Source organism: Aquila chrysaetos, chromosome 17 (genome assembly GCF_900496995.4).
Source record: "Aquila chrysaetos chrysaetos chromosome 17, bAquChr1.4, whole genome shotgun sequence".
In the NCBI taxonomy this organism is placed as follows: domain Eukaryota; kingdom Metazoa; phylum Chordata; class Aves; order Accipitriformes; family Accipitridae; genus Aquila; species Aquila chrysaetos.
The window spans coordinates 14,819,384-14,831,968 of NC_044020.1; the positions used below are offsets into that span (position 1 = coordinate 14,819,384).

Sequence of the window (12,585 nt, forward strand, 5' to 3'; positions counted from 1 at the left end):
TGTATTCTTTCCCCCTCACCCCCAGCAGCAGGGTCTGGAGCTGAGTGAGGAGAAAGGGGCCTTTGGTGTTCTCTGCCTGGGTTCTTGTCCAATATTCTTGATCTAAATTTATTATTTTCCCAGTTCTTATCATCCAACCTTTGTATTTTAGGGGTTTTTTTTTTATTTTTTATGTAAAGAAGAAAAAATAAAGGTAACTTCCCTATTCCAGGATTTGTAACCCTCTCTGAGGTGAGATGATGGGGGCTTGAATTTCACATGGGTCTCTGAGGATACAAATAGAACAGTGCTTCTCCCTTTGATACCTGTGATCCTGTGTGATTTCTTTGACTCCTACTTCTCAGGGCAGCAGAGGCTTTAGCATCCTGATTACCTGTTTACTTTCAGTCTGAGGTATCTATTTCCCTACTAGACTCCTGTATCATACAGATTTCTGGCTCTTTGACCACTTGCCATTTGAGGGAGGAGACTTGTTTTTGTGGACCCCGTTTGCCCATCCAAGGTAGGATTTCTCTGGACAAGGTGTGCCAGCTACAATTAGTATTTATAAAGTAGGAACTGCTCAGGGTTGTCTCCTTGCTATTCTTTGTCTTGTCCTCCTGACCTTTGGCTCCTGTCTTGTCTTCGTGAATACTAGAGTTCTGGACTACATTCACTCATGAGTGTGAACTATTCTTCTGGCTTTATGCCCAACTTTTACAGGATGTCACTTTTGCTTATAATGTTGATTTCATCAAAACATTTTAAACAGCAGAACCTTAAAAAGTGGATTTGCTCTCCTACCTAAAACAAATGTAAGAAGCTAATTAAACTAAAATTCACATTTTTCTAAGTCATGATGATTTGCTTCAGTCCTTTAGTCTGACTCTCTTGTTGTTTTCTTTCTTCTGTATTCAAGAAGAGGTAGGGTAAAAGTTTCTTAAAAATGTTGAAGGTTGCCAACATGTTCAGACTCAAAACTTTTATCAGCCATGCTAATGGAAATATTACAATGTCATGCAAATGTGAATTATTTGGCAGAACATCTTGTTGCAGACGGGGAAAAAAAGCCCTGCATACTGAGTGGCATATTTATACTTTCAGGGGCCTACTTACTGGTTAAAATGGAACACATGTAGCTGTACTTTGTAAAAATAATGAAGTCAAGGATATAAAATAACTAGGCTTCTCCAGTTTTCAAACGCTCTTCCAGATCAACAAATTGAAAAGGTTTTTCAGGATTCTCTTGTGGCTTTATGCACGAAAGATGAAATCATTCAAAGAACAGGGCATACAGATACCATCTGATATGTGGATCACAGTAATGCGCTCTATGCTAAGAGAATAAGACCAGTACAGAAACAGTCTTGAATGAGGTTTAGCATCCATTGTTCCCTATAAAATTGATTGACAATTCCTTTCCAACTGTGTAATTTTTAAAAGAGCTACAGGAATTGTTCAGCCCAGCCTCATTTATATTGTGAAATAAAGCTTTGTGTGCTTTTATTCATCATGGCAAGCATAGAAAAAATACCAGCACTTATCTGATCCTGGCTTTACATAATGCAGCATTAGTCAACAAAGTTTTACCTGCATTCCTCCTGTAGGTTACTGGGTCAAATACTGAAAGTCATTACCATTTCATGGCTGCTTGGTATCTTGCTTTAAAAGAAGTTGGAGAGCTCAGCTTAGCTCCTGACAGGCCAGCAGAGCTGTACCAGAGATGCATAGACTGTTTTGGACAAAATGAGAACAAACTCAAAAAAACTGAGCTAAACCCCAGCTTTAGGCTACGGTCCAGCAATGAGTTCCATTGATGTTTCCATGGAGCTCAGTGCAGGATCAGCTACAGTTGTTTTTTAAAAAATATTCTCATGAGGCCACAGTGTTTCCTGTCTTACTGGGAGCATGGGAGGAAGAACAGTCATTCTGTGTTATTTTGGCACATCTTCCATGCCTTTCAGTGGAGCACAGAATGGAGACAGGAGCAAAAGGCAGATATATTGAAACATAATGATTCTTTCTCTTATTCCTTTGTTTTTAAACCCAAAAGAAGTTCAGACTTGCGGTAAGTTGTGAAGAAAGGATTGAGACGTTGAGATGTTTCTTTGGGGGATGATTGCCTTGTATCTTTTTGTTTCTTTTTTCCTTGAGAATTATAGATTAAAGATACCCCCAGACAGAAGTCTGGATCAGAATAACCCTAAGTGATAGATGCTGCTGCATGAACCTCATTCCTGGTTCTGTAGCTGTACTTTAGCTCTGCAACTGCCAATCAACATCTCAGATCTGAACATCCCCAGCTGTGGGAGCTATATCATACATTCCTAATTTGATTGCAGCTGACATGGTTATCGTGGCAGAAAGGAAGGAGAGGCATCTTGAAAGAGGAGGTTTTCCTCATGCTTACCCCCAACCTGAAGCATATTGCAAAACACTTCCAGAACTTTCACATCTCTGCTGCCCTTTCTCTCGAAAAGACTGGCAAAGCATTAAATAAATTAAACCGTGTTCTGAAAGTTCATACAAATAGTCTTTGCTCTTTTCCCAAAGCTAGTGAACAGCTTTTGAGTGGGAAATGATGCTGCACCAGCTCCTGAGAGGAGGGGTGTTATTTTAAGCTAGCTCTAATTCTGGGTTTCTGCAATTGACAGCTACACTTATGGGCTGGGGTGGGAGCTGGCTCCTGGCTCTGATAAGGAGAACAAAAGGTCCTGCATACACTGGCTTCTAACACTCCCGATGCCACTCAATTACTGCACAGATTAATGGGACACAATGGTGCAAGTCCTCCTCCTTGCCTTGACACATCTACGTCATGCATCTCACCTGCTTATACAGACTCCTCCACCAGGCAAAGGAACCATGAGTACCACCACTCCCCCCCCCCCCCCCCTCCCAGAGTGATTCATCTCACCTTAGGGTAGATGGGCAAGCCCTTCCCTGCAGATAAAACCCTGTGCAAGCTGGTTCCTTTCTGGTCTTTAAGTGAGGTCTAGTCAATTAAGTCTACACAGCTGTAGTTTGATGATCTGAATTCCCTTCCTGCATTTGCATGCATCTCACTTAGCAAAGGGATAAATCCTTCAAAAAGTGTAGTGGGATATTGTATTTTTCTCAGAAAGTTACCTGCAGTAACTAGTGTGGAGTACTTAGGTTATTTGTTTGGTTCAAAATGATTTCTCACCTTACTGGGAGTCTGTTTTTCAGTTCCTCCATGTTCAGATTGCAGCAGGGGTTGTCCACACAGCTCTTTGGTATACTTCTTTCCCCATGTCCCTGACATTGTGCAGCATTTCAGGTACTCACTAGGCATATGTAATTCAGCCTAGCACTCCATCGTGAGGCTAGTGTTTGATTGCTTTCTTGCTCTCCCCGACTTAGATCTCTAATTCAGCACTCAATGTGTTCTGATTTCCTCTCTTTCAAGAAACTCTATTTCCCATCTTACCATCCTTGCAAAAGAGTTAAACTTAATCCACAGTCTGAGCATCCTTGAATGCTTGCCTGTAACTTGAAATCTTAATCTAGAGCTGCTTTTTATTTCAAGGGCACTGAGCAAACTAAATGCTTAAGGTTCACGTTCAGTTAGTGCCATGTATACGCTCAGAAGCATCTCCATCTGTGCCCTTCTGTGTTTTGATCTGCACTGTGTATCCTCCACGCAGAGTTGCAGGTGTTACGAGATTCTTCTTTAGGTTCTGGAGAAATGTGTGCTGGTGAGACAATGCCCAGCTGTGGAAAGTAAAAATGTAGATCTCACCTGAAGCATGAAGATTTATGTGCTTTAGGTTTGACAAAACAGGAAAAAGCGTAACAAGGGATATTTTAATAATGTATAACTGCCTTGTATAAATAACTCAGAGCTGTTCATGTTGGAAATAGACCAATTGAATCAGGAAAAATTAAAAAGTCAACAGTTAAAGAAGATATTTTTTACTGTATATTTTAGATTTGTCATTTTAAGATGTGTTCAGGTGTTTCTGTGACACACGCTATTTGTCCCACTATGCTCACCCATTAGAATAAACATCTAAGAAAATTTACCTTGCTTTCTTGTCTTTTTAGCTTGTTAAAGTACCTTTGTAATTTTTTAAAAAAATTAAATAGTGTTCCCCCCCCCAGTTCAAAGGACAGTCAGTGTTCGCCTGGGTCTCTCTGTTTCAGTCAAGGAAAAGTAAAGAGTAAAGAGAAAATAAGTAGTTATCTTAATACCAGAGGCGGGAAAGATGCAGAGATGTCACAACTTCTGTGATGACTCGGTGAGTTTTTTTGTTTGTGTTTTACTGAGGAGTGTGATTTTATTGTAGCCCGTCTTGTGATGGGAATTTTGTGAAGCAGCCTGCTAGATACATTAAGGGTGGCTGAATAGCAGATGTGGGAGGTTTTGCTGTCCTAAGGCAGCCAGAGCAGCTCTGGATCAACTCCACTCTTCTGCTACAAGTCAAGGGAGAGAAGTCTTTCTCTCCAGAAATACTTAGCCTGTCCCCGTTTACTCAGCTTGTCCATGGCATTTGGCACCATAATATGCACAAGAGCCTCTCTGTCTTTTTCTTCTGACATATTGTGATGCTAGGAAATAAATCCTGGGTACTGCTGAGCTTCACCTCCATTCATCAGCTTCCCTCATGTTGGTGGGAGGAACAGGACCAGTTATAAGTCCTCCAGCGTGAATTATGTTCCTTTGTGTCAGAGGAAGCTCCTCCACTCCTTCTGGGTCTCTCTGAGCAGTTTGAAACATGCAGAAGCTGCCGCTTCAGCTAACATTGCTCTCCCTTTCTTCTACAGATGACACCCTGCCAAAAGCTCTTCATTTTAATTTCTCCACTGGTAAAATATTACTAATAAAACACCGTCACAGCAGCCAGAGGAAGAGAGAATAAAATAGACAATTCCTGTCATTTTCTTTCAGTCTTCTGATATCTGATGTTTTTCTTCAGTTTGTAGTGTCTAGTTGCAAGTAATTAAGTGAAAGAAAGCCAAATCCTCATAGTAATGGATATCGAGAACATGAACAAAGTTAACATTAAGGCTGAATATCTAACTAAAAGTTCCAGGGTATACTTTATTAAAATCTATGATTTTGAGTCTCCCTGCCTTTTTTCTGAGCATAAATTAAGATATTTTATGGTTGGTATCAGACACACTGATGAGGTGAATTAGCTGAAGATTTCTTTCACCTCTGCATCATGATTCAAGTCTCCCTAAGCTATCTTTCACAGGTGTTCTGATTTTAAAAATGCTCAAAAGATTATGCCTGTCAGGGCTGGCAGGAGTTGGGGTTTGGTTTTGGTCTACAGAATACTTGAGGAAGGGTGGAGGAAACTGAAAATGGAGGGGAGGACATCAATCCCTGCCCAGCAGTGCTGTATGCTGTGCATTGCGAAAGGGAGTAGGTGAGTCTTAGAACAGCGGTTCCACATGATCAAGAGTGTGGAAAACCACCTTGCAAGATTTTAAGCTTCCTCCGTCATCAACAGTTACAGTTCTGTGTCATATTTCCAGCCATGGTATGAAACCAAGTGTTTTTAAGCAACTGTTAGGACAGTTTCCTCATTTTCTGAAGTATTTGTTCATCCACCAACTCCAAATATAGTTACTGATATTTTAAGTTGTTCAGTTTTCTAACAAGCTTGTTTTAAAAAAGTGTCTAAAAGTATAATTACTGAGAACATTCTAAATTCAAATGGTCTGGCTTCTGGAAGAAAATCAGCTTGTTTCAAACCATATTTAGAAGTTGAAGAAGCATTTGTTTGAGACCCTTTTATCTCACACTGCTACAGGACTCTGGAAACAGCTCCATGGTGAGGTGATGTCCTCTTGGAAAACTTTGGTGCACTTGGAGCAAATCCCTAGAGTTCAGGCCACTTGGCAAGGACACTGTAGTCTCCACCCAAGCAGTGCAGGCTGTGGGAAAAGACAACTTCTGCTTGGCCAGAACAAACCCCTTGTATCCAAAAGGGCAGGAGATGAAAAGCAGAAACGGAGAATCGTGGATGGGAATAACATGTAAGACTACACCATTTGTCTCACCTTGACTTATGGTCTGTAACAGGACATATTATTCTTGATGGCACTCCAGATCAGTTAAAATGAAGATAATGCAACAGCTTCAGCTAAACTTAAAATTGGAGCATTTTCACATAGCTGACATAAAATATGCACTGTGTGATTCATATTATTATTCTTTTGTATTATGCTATTTATTTTATGTTGTTCCCACATTTCCTGGTACTTAAAATACTTTGGTATAACTGCCAGCACATAATTACATGGTTGTGTTTGTCAAGAAGTGTAGTTGTGAGTATGGCGTTTAGGATTTTGGAAGCTGGGATGCTACCAGCGAGAGTTTGGATTGCAAAAATGCTGAATAATAAAAAAATGAATATTCATCTATAAATAATCTCAGCAGACTTCAGGATTCCACAGTGGTGAGGTAAATAAGGCAACAGCCGCCTTTGGTTTGGATGTGCTCTGTGTCTAGAAAGTTATTCTGGTAAATACAGACACTAGGAACTTGACGTTTCAATGAAATCTTAGGACCTGAAGCAACTTTGTAGCGATGGTCAGTGCTGTGCCCTTCTGATGGTGGGCATTGCCAATCAAAAGAAATGTGAACAGAGAGCGAATGTCACCATTCGATGGTGCTGTGAGTGCCACATATGCCTGTCGGTTGCTGTAGCTCTGTGGCTGACCCTGCTTATGGGTGGTCACACCAAATTCTACTAAACCCCATACATTTTCATTGAGCTTTCAAAGTGGTGTGCTCATTCCCAAATGGGGTTTTGTTTTAACTTTCCCATTGTTCACACAAGTACCTTGCGAGACCGCAAGTTGGCCGTTCCCTCAGTGACATGCAGTGGGCTTCTGTGTTGCAGTGCCCCAGCTTGCCTCCCCAGCCTGCCCACTGCTGAAGAGGAAAGCGGTGCTGAATTAGGCTGAATTGACATTACTGAGTGAAATGAACCGGCTCCCTTTGCTGGTCAGGGGAACACGCCTGTACCATACAGAAGGGAGATCCATGTGTTTATACATCTGCTGGTCCCACTGTTGCACATCTCTGGGAATGACAGTTGTTATATAGTAACATCTACAGGGATCCTACCTATGTGGTGAGCATACATTTGAAGTACTAGAAATCCTCTGACAATGTTAAAAAAAGAACCATTCAGACAGGGCCAGGGTGGAGGAACTGAGGGAATAACAAATGAACTGACAGTAATGACATCTGGAAACCGCATCACTGAATGCAAGATGTGTTTACCAGAATTAAAGTACCAGGCATGGTATGTAGTTTTACGATACCTACAAGCAGTATAACCTGCTTTTGGCATAAACTCTCCGTAATCACTATTCCAATGCTTTATCTCACAGCTAGAGTATAGAACAAAGCAGATGTGAAGATTGGGTTTCAAATGCAGTAAGCTGGTTTATAAATCTACCCAGCATACTGAAATATCTCTCATGTATTTATTACTAAGGATTCTAATTTAATAATGTGTCTCCTCTGAAAAAAGCCAAACAACTTCCCCTCCAAACCCCCACCACTACCACCAACCCACCATATATTCTCCAGTTATGGATTAGTGTTTACCTCTGCTTTGGAGGCATGCGACATTAGCCGTGTAATGAAATCAATTTCTGAAATATTCCTATACCTCTGTCCAGGCATTTATTAATTATTTTGTACTATGAATATTTTCATGACAAATTTCGAACATTTCCTCTTAAAGAGAATAATCTTGTGAGGGCTGCCTAGTGCATGGACAGATTATATGCTACTTGTTTTTTATAATTACAAACTCCTGAAATGTTATCAGGATCTGAAAAAAGAAACCCCGTGCAGCTACAATAATAAAAATTACACTTATGCCATCAGTGTAATATGGCATACATCATATTAACTGTTATAAGGTATTTTATATGTGTATTGTTATTTTATATAACATAGACCCTGTGGTGTATAATCAGTAATGTATTGGTTTCTACCAGTATTACAAAAGCACATAGTATCTCGCATGCGCAATCTGGTATGAGGAGTGTCAGTGCGTGCACCATGTCCTGCTGATGGCTGGGCAAATGGCTCAGGATAGACCTAGTGGTCACAGATATATATAAGTTTCTGCTGAATGTAAAACTGATGCCTAGCACCCTCAGCACACGCTACAAAGTCAGGCTCTGTCTTTGTAGTTAGGCTGAACCCTATTAGCATTCCTAATCACCTCAACCCTGAGGCTGGGACTGTGCTTTCCCATCTTACGACTGAGAAAAACGAAGAAGAAAAATAGAAACGAGGTAGCCAAACTAGCAGAAGATGAGGTCTCGGAGTTCTCATCCCTGACCTAGTGCTCAGTATCCCGACCCTTCACACTACTACATGTCACAGGAAAGCATCTTTGGTGCTCTGATATATGTTTTATTTGGAGGAATATATTTATAAACCCAAGAAAGACATCTGGACTTTTTTGACTCTTCTAAGCAAAAGGATTAATTAGATCTACAGACACAAAAAAATAAAGAATTGCTGGGTAATCCAATGGCAAAGCTCTTCTTTTGTCACAGCTGATGGATATTCTTGATGCCAGGACTGAGTCCTTTCCTGATTACAACCTGTCACTGCTCACAACCTCAGTGGGATGTCAGAGATGAGGAAAAGCGCAGTATCAGAGTCTAAACATGCAGCATGGTACTGAGAAGACTGTTGTAGACTTTGAAATAGTCTGGTTTCTGTGAATGCCACTCCAAGGAAAGGAGATAAGAATAGATATTTCTGGAAGGTTCCCAGGAAGTTAGCAAAATTTTAACTCAATGGTTTTTGGAGGGTGCTTATTTCTGATGGATTCTGATGGTTATCTTACTCCTAAACAATGAACTCCACAAGTAAATATCACTGACTAGAGCCAGATTTATAAAAGCATTTCAGACGCTTCACTCAAGCCCCAGAGGAAACACAGGGGAAGAAAAGTGTGTGCATGATGATGATGCATACTAAAGGAGAAAAAATAATACTAGAGTAGTTACAGCTCTATTTCTTTTCTTCCCCTTGTAAAAAGCAGTAGACGAACAAGGTGAGATTTCAGTTTGATACTCTCACAAGTATCTTTATCTGGGGTTCAGGAGTCTTTATGACTTTTAGCTAAGCTGTTCCATATATACACCTGTTGATCATGTAAGTATCATTACATCTCCTTTCCAGAATGCACTGCATTAGCTTCTGGTCCAACCATCACATTGCTTTTAGGTACATTGTTTCTGAAATCCTGAAATTAACACCAGAGACCTTTCCAGCTGTAAAGAGTTTTGTTGGCATCAATCAGTTCCAGTTGGATGTTTCCCATAATTCAAACTCTCAGCTGCCTGTGGCTGGTTAAAGTAGTTGTTTCTACCTATTGCACAGTTATCTTCATTATTTTATATGGGGATTAAATGTATGGTAAAGTAGTTACTTAAGTGCCTGATGTTTATGTGAGCCAGAATGAAACATAGCAGTGGGCCAGCACCTAAAGTCAGAATTGCCTTCGCTCAGATTCTGGCCAAGTTTGGGCTCGGTTGTGCAGTGGGCAGTTTGACACGTCTCTAAATGAATGTTATCACATTGCTCTTCAATCTAGCCTGGACACTTCTTGAAAAGGCATTGCGGCACAAAGATATTTGCAGACGTTTTTATCTTCACTCATTTTATGATTTGTACTCTGTGTTAGTAGCTCTGTTATGACTTGTTTAAAGAGAATGCAAATTTATGATTGCATTTTGCAGGAATGGCAACACTCTGCTCAAATATGTCTCAATTTACCATTGTTTTAAACATTTTGCCATTGGTGCACAAGGAGGGAAGGAGGGAGGGGAAGTACTGGTTCAAGAGAAGCATAGCTCAGTACATGTCTACTATGCTCAAGTCTATAAAGCCATTAAATATTTTTTTCTTTTTTTTCACAGGATGACTGCATCAGTTTTATTTTCCTGGACTCTATTGATCCCAATTCCTTGTATTTAACCTTATCTGAATTTTATTCGCTTACTTCCCTTTGGCCATTAAAGTGATTTATTTTTTCTTTAAAATTACTAACAGCTCCTTCCACTTACTAGAGACCATGCTGCATAACAGGTCCTCCTGTCTAGTGGCTCTTTTGTTGTGACCATGGGGAAGATTGTTCTGTGACTTTCTCTTTTCACACCTGTCACAGAGCAACTTTATTTCCCAAACCCAGAGGGTTTCTGAGAAGTTCAGAGAAATTACAAAGAAGGGACCATATTTTTCATCCAGTCTGTGGTAGTGGGTTTGTGAGATTATTCTTCATTCACTCTAATTTTAATGACCTAGATTTGACCTTTAGCACCTATTTCCAGGGTCACATTGCTGTTCATCACATTCTCCCCTATTTTAATTTTAAACTTTGGTTCCGTTTTGAACCTTTCTTTTATTTTTCAGCTCTTTTTGTACCTACCCTGTATTTTGCCAGATCTGCTTTGAACTGCTTTACTATTCTATCAGGAGAGATATTTATCTCGCATGACTTCTCTTAGCTCTCTTGCCTCTGTGCAGATTTGGCAATGTACACCTCTAACAATCTGTTCCTAGATTTTACTTATTTTTCTTTTTGCCTTTACATACTTTAAGTATAAATACACAGTTACTGTTATTTTCTCTGAAAGCCCTTCAGTTAGGTTATTTCTTCCTGAGAATCGAGGCTGTTGGAATTAAACATTTTGCACCAAGGATGATTATAACAAAATTGTCTCTGCAAGGCCTCTCTTACAATGAGATCTATGGGGGCAGACGTTTGCATGTGCCTGTAGTCCTACTGATTCAGTAAGATTCCCCACAGAGCAGCCCATTTGTCTGGAGCTCACTGGAGAATAGGAACCTACATGAGAAATGACCCCTGCTGCTCCCTTGCTTTATACCTTATTGCCTAAGCACCAAACACTCTGAAACTGCATTGACATTTTTGCTGTCTCGCATTGCAAATTCACATAACGTATGTGCTAGTTTCCATGTTTCATCATGCCTTTGCATTTTAAGTAAATTTTCTCAGACTGATCACTACCTTATCTCCTCCTGGCGTTCTCTTTCCTCTGGGTTCATCCTGCATGCTGGAGACGCCTGAGCTGCATGACTCTTGATCCTGGTGACCCCTTGGAAGAGGTGACGCAGCTATCAGCAGAAGTGGCAACTCCTCGTTAAGAAGGTAAGGTCAGCACGTGGGTTGAAGACTCCTGGAAGCATGAACTCTTGGAGGAATTAGCTGCAGGAAGCTGTCACCTGGTTTTTAAAAAATCTGTCTTTCTACATGACAGGCTTTGCTCAGGCCTGCTAATCGAGACTTAAGGAAAGTACAAGTGGGTGACCGATAGCTATTCTGAGAAGAAGTTATTTCTTCAGGTCTTTTAAATAAAGCTGTGTTCTTGTTGCACTGCTTTAATACATATTATATGGGGGGTTATCCAGCACCTAGGCATTTTTGTAGTTTCTGGTTTTCCAGCTGGTGCCTGCATGAGCCTCATGACTTTAAAGAAACATGGTATCACAAGCAGTATCTGGTCACTGCTGCAATGGATTGGGCCAGTGCTCTGTGTGACAGAGGCTAAGACAAAGAGGCATGAGGAGTTAACACCAAAAACATCTTATATAATCCATCTTGCCTGATTCTGCAAGTCTAACTATAACATGCAAGGAAAATGCAGAGAAGAAAAATCTGGCATCCATAGGGGACACACTGAAAAGGTTATTTTTTGTGTTCACCTGTCCTGCTGTTTTGAAAAAGTACTCCAGCATGTTTACTTCACTTATATTTGGAAACCTTTTACTTCTATATTCAGCTTTCCTTTATGTCTTGCTACAGCTCAGAAAAAGCTGTCAGAGGTATCTCCTTGAAGATGGCATCTCTGAGTCACGGAATTGAAGCTAATGGAAGACTCATGTCAACAAACTGCTTCTGTTCCCCTGTGATCAACATGGGAGCATTGCACATTTATGGTTTGATGCAGTACCTCACAGGAGAACAAATACAGCTCTGTAGCTGCAGCTGGAACTGAAGGAAAAACTACAAAAGATTAATTTTACCTGTAAATTTTCATATTGTCATTTATCTGAAATTTACCTATCAAAGGGACACTAAGAACTGGTGATAGATTATTTATTAAGGAATCTGGTATGGCAAATTGTTTAAATATTTGTGATGTATGAAGAAAAGCATGTTTTAAATGAGTTGAAGAACTCTGTAGGGGGAAATATATAGTAAATACCATCACAAAAAGATGGAAGGAGGCAAGGGAGCCAAAAATCAAAATGAGTATAGCTAAGGATTTATAAGCCTCGTTTACTCTGCCTTTTGACTAAGGGCTCTAAGCAGTTGTAAAATTGTAGTGGCCATTGGGTTTGTAGGTCCCAGGATGCCTCTGGAACCTGGAACCCCCCCACTGATACACGTCTCCGCTGTGTTGGGTTCTGGTGCGCTGCGGGCTGAGGGTCGTGATGGACTCTCATGGGCATCGCTTATGCAGGAATTACTGAAGACACAGAGATAAACTGTGCGGTCGTCTGAGTTACCAAAAACAAAAACTTCAGAAAATTTAAGATAATAACTGATCTTGTGAAAACATGTG

The 12,585-nt window shown here is 40.4% G+C and overlaps 1 long non-coding RNA gene across 1 annotated transcript; it reads left to right on the plus strand.

Moving 5' to 3' along the window:
- Nucleotides 1–439: 439 nt before the first annotated feature.
- LOC115352619 lies at nt 440–12,175 on the plus strand. Its single transcript, XR_003927201.1, has 3 exons — nt 440–502; nt 11,080–11,168; nt 11,823–12,175. It is a non-coding gene; the product is annotated as an uncharacterized LOC115352619 (long non-coding RNA).
- The last annotated feature ends 410 nt before the right edge of the window (nt 12,176–12,585 follow it).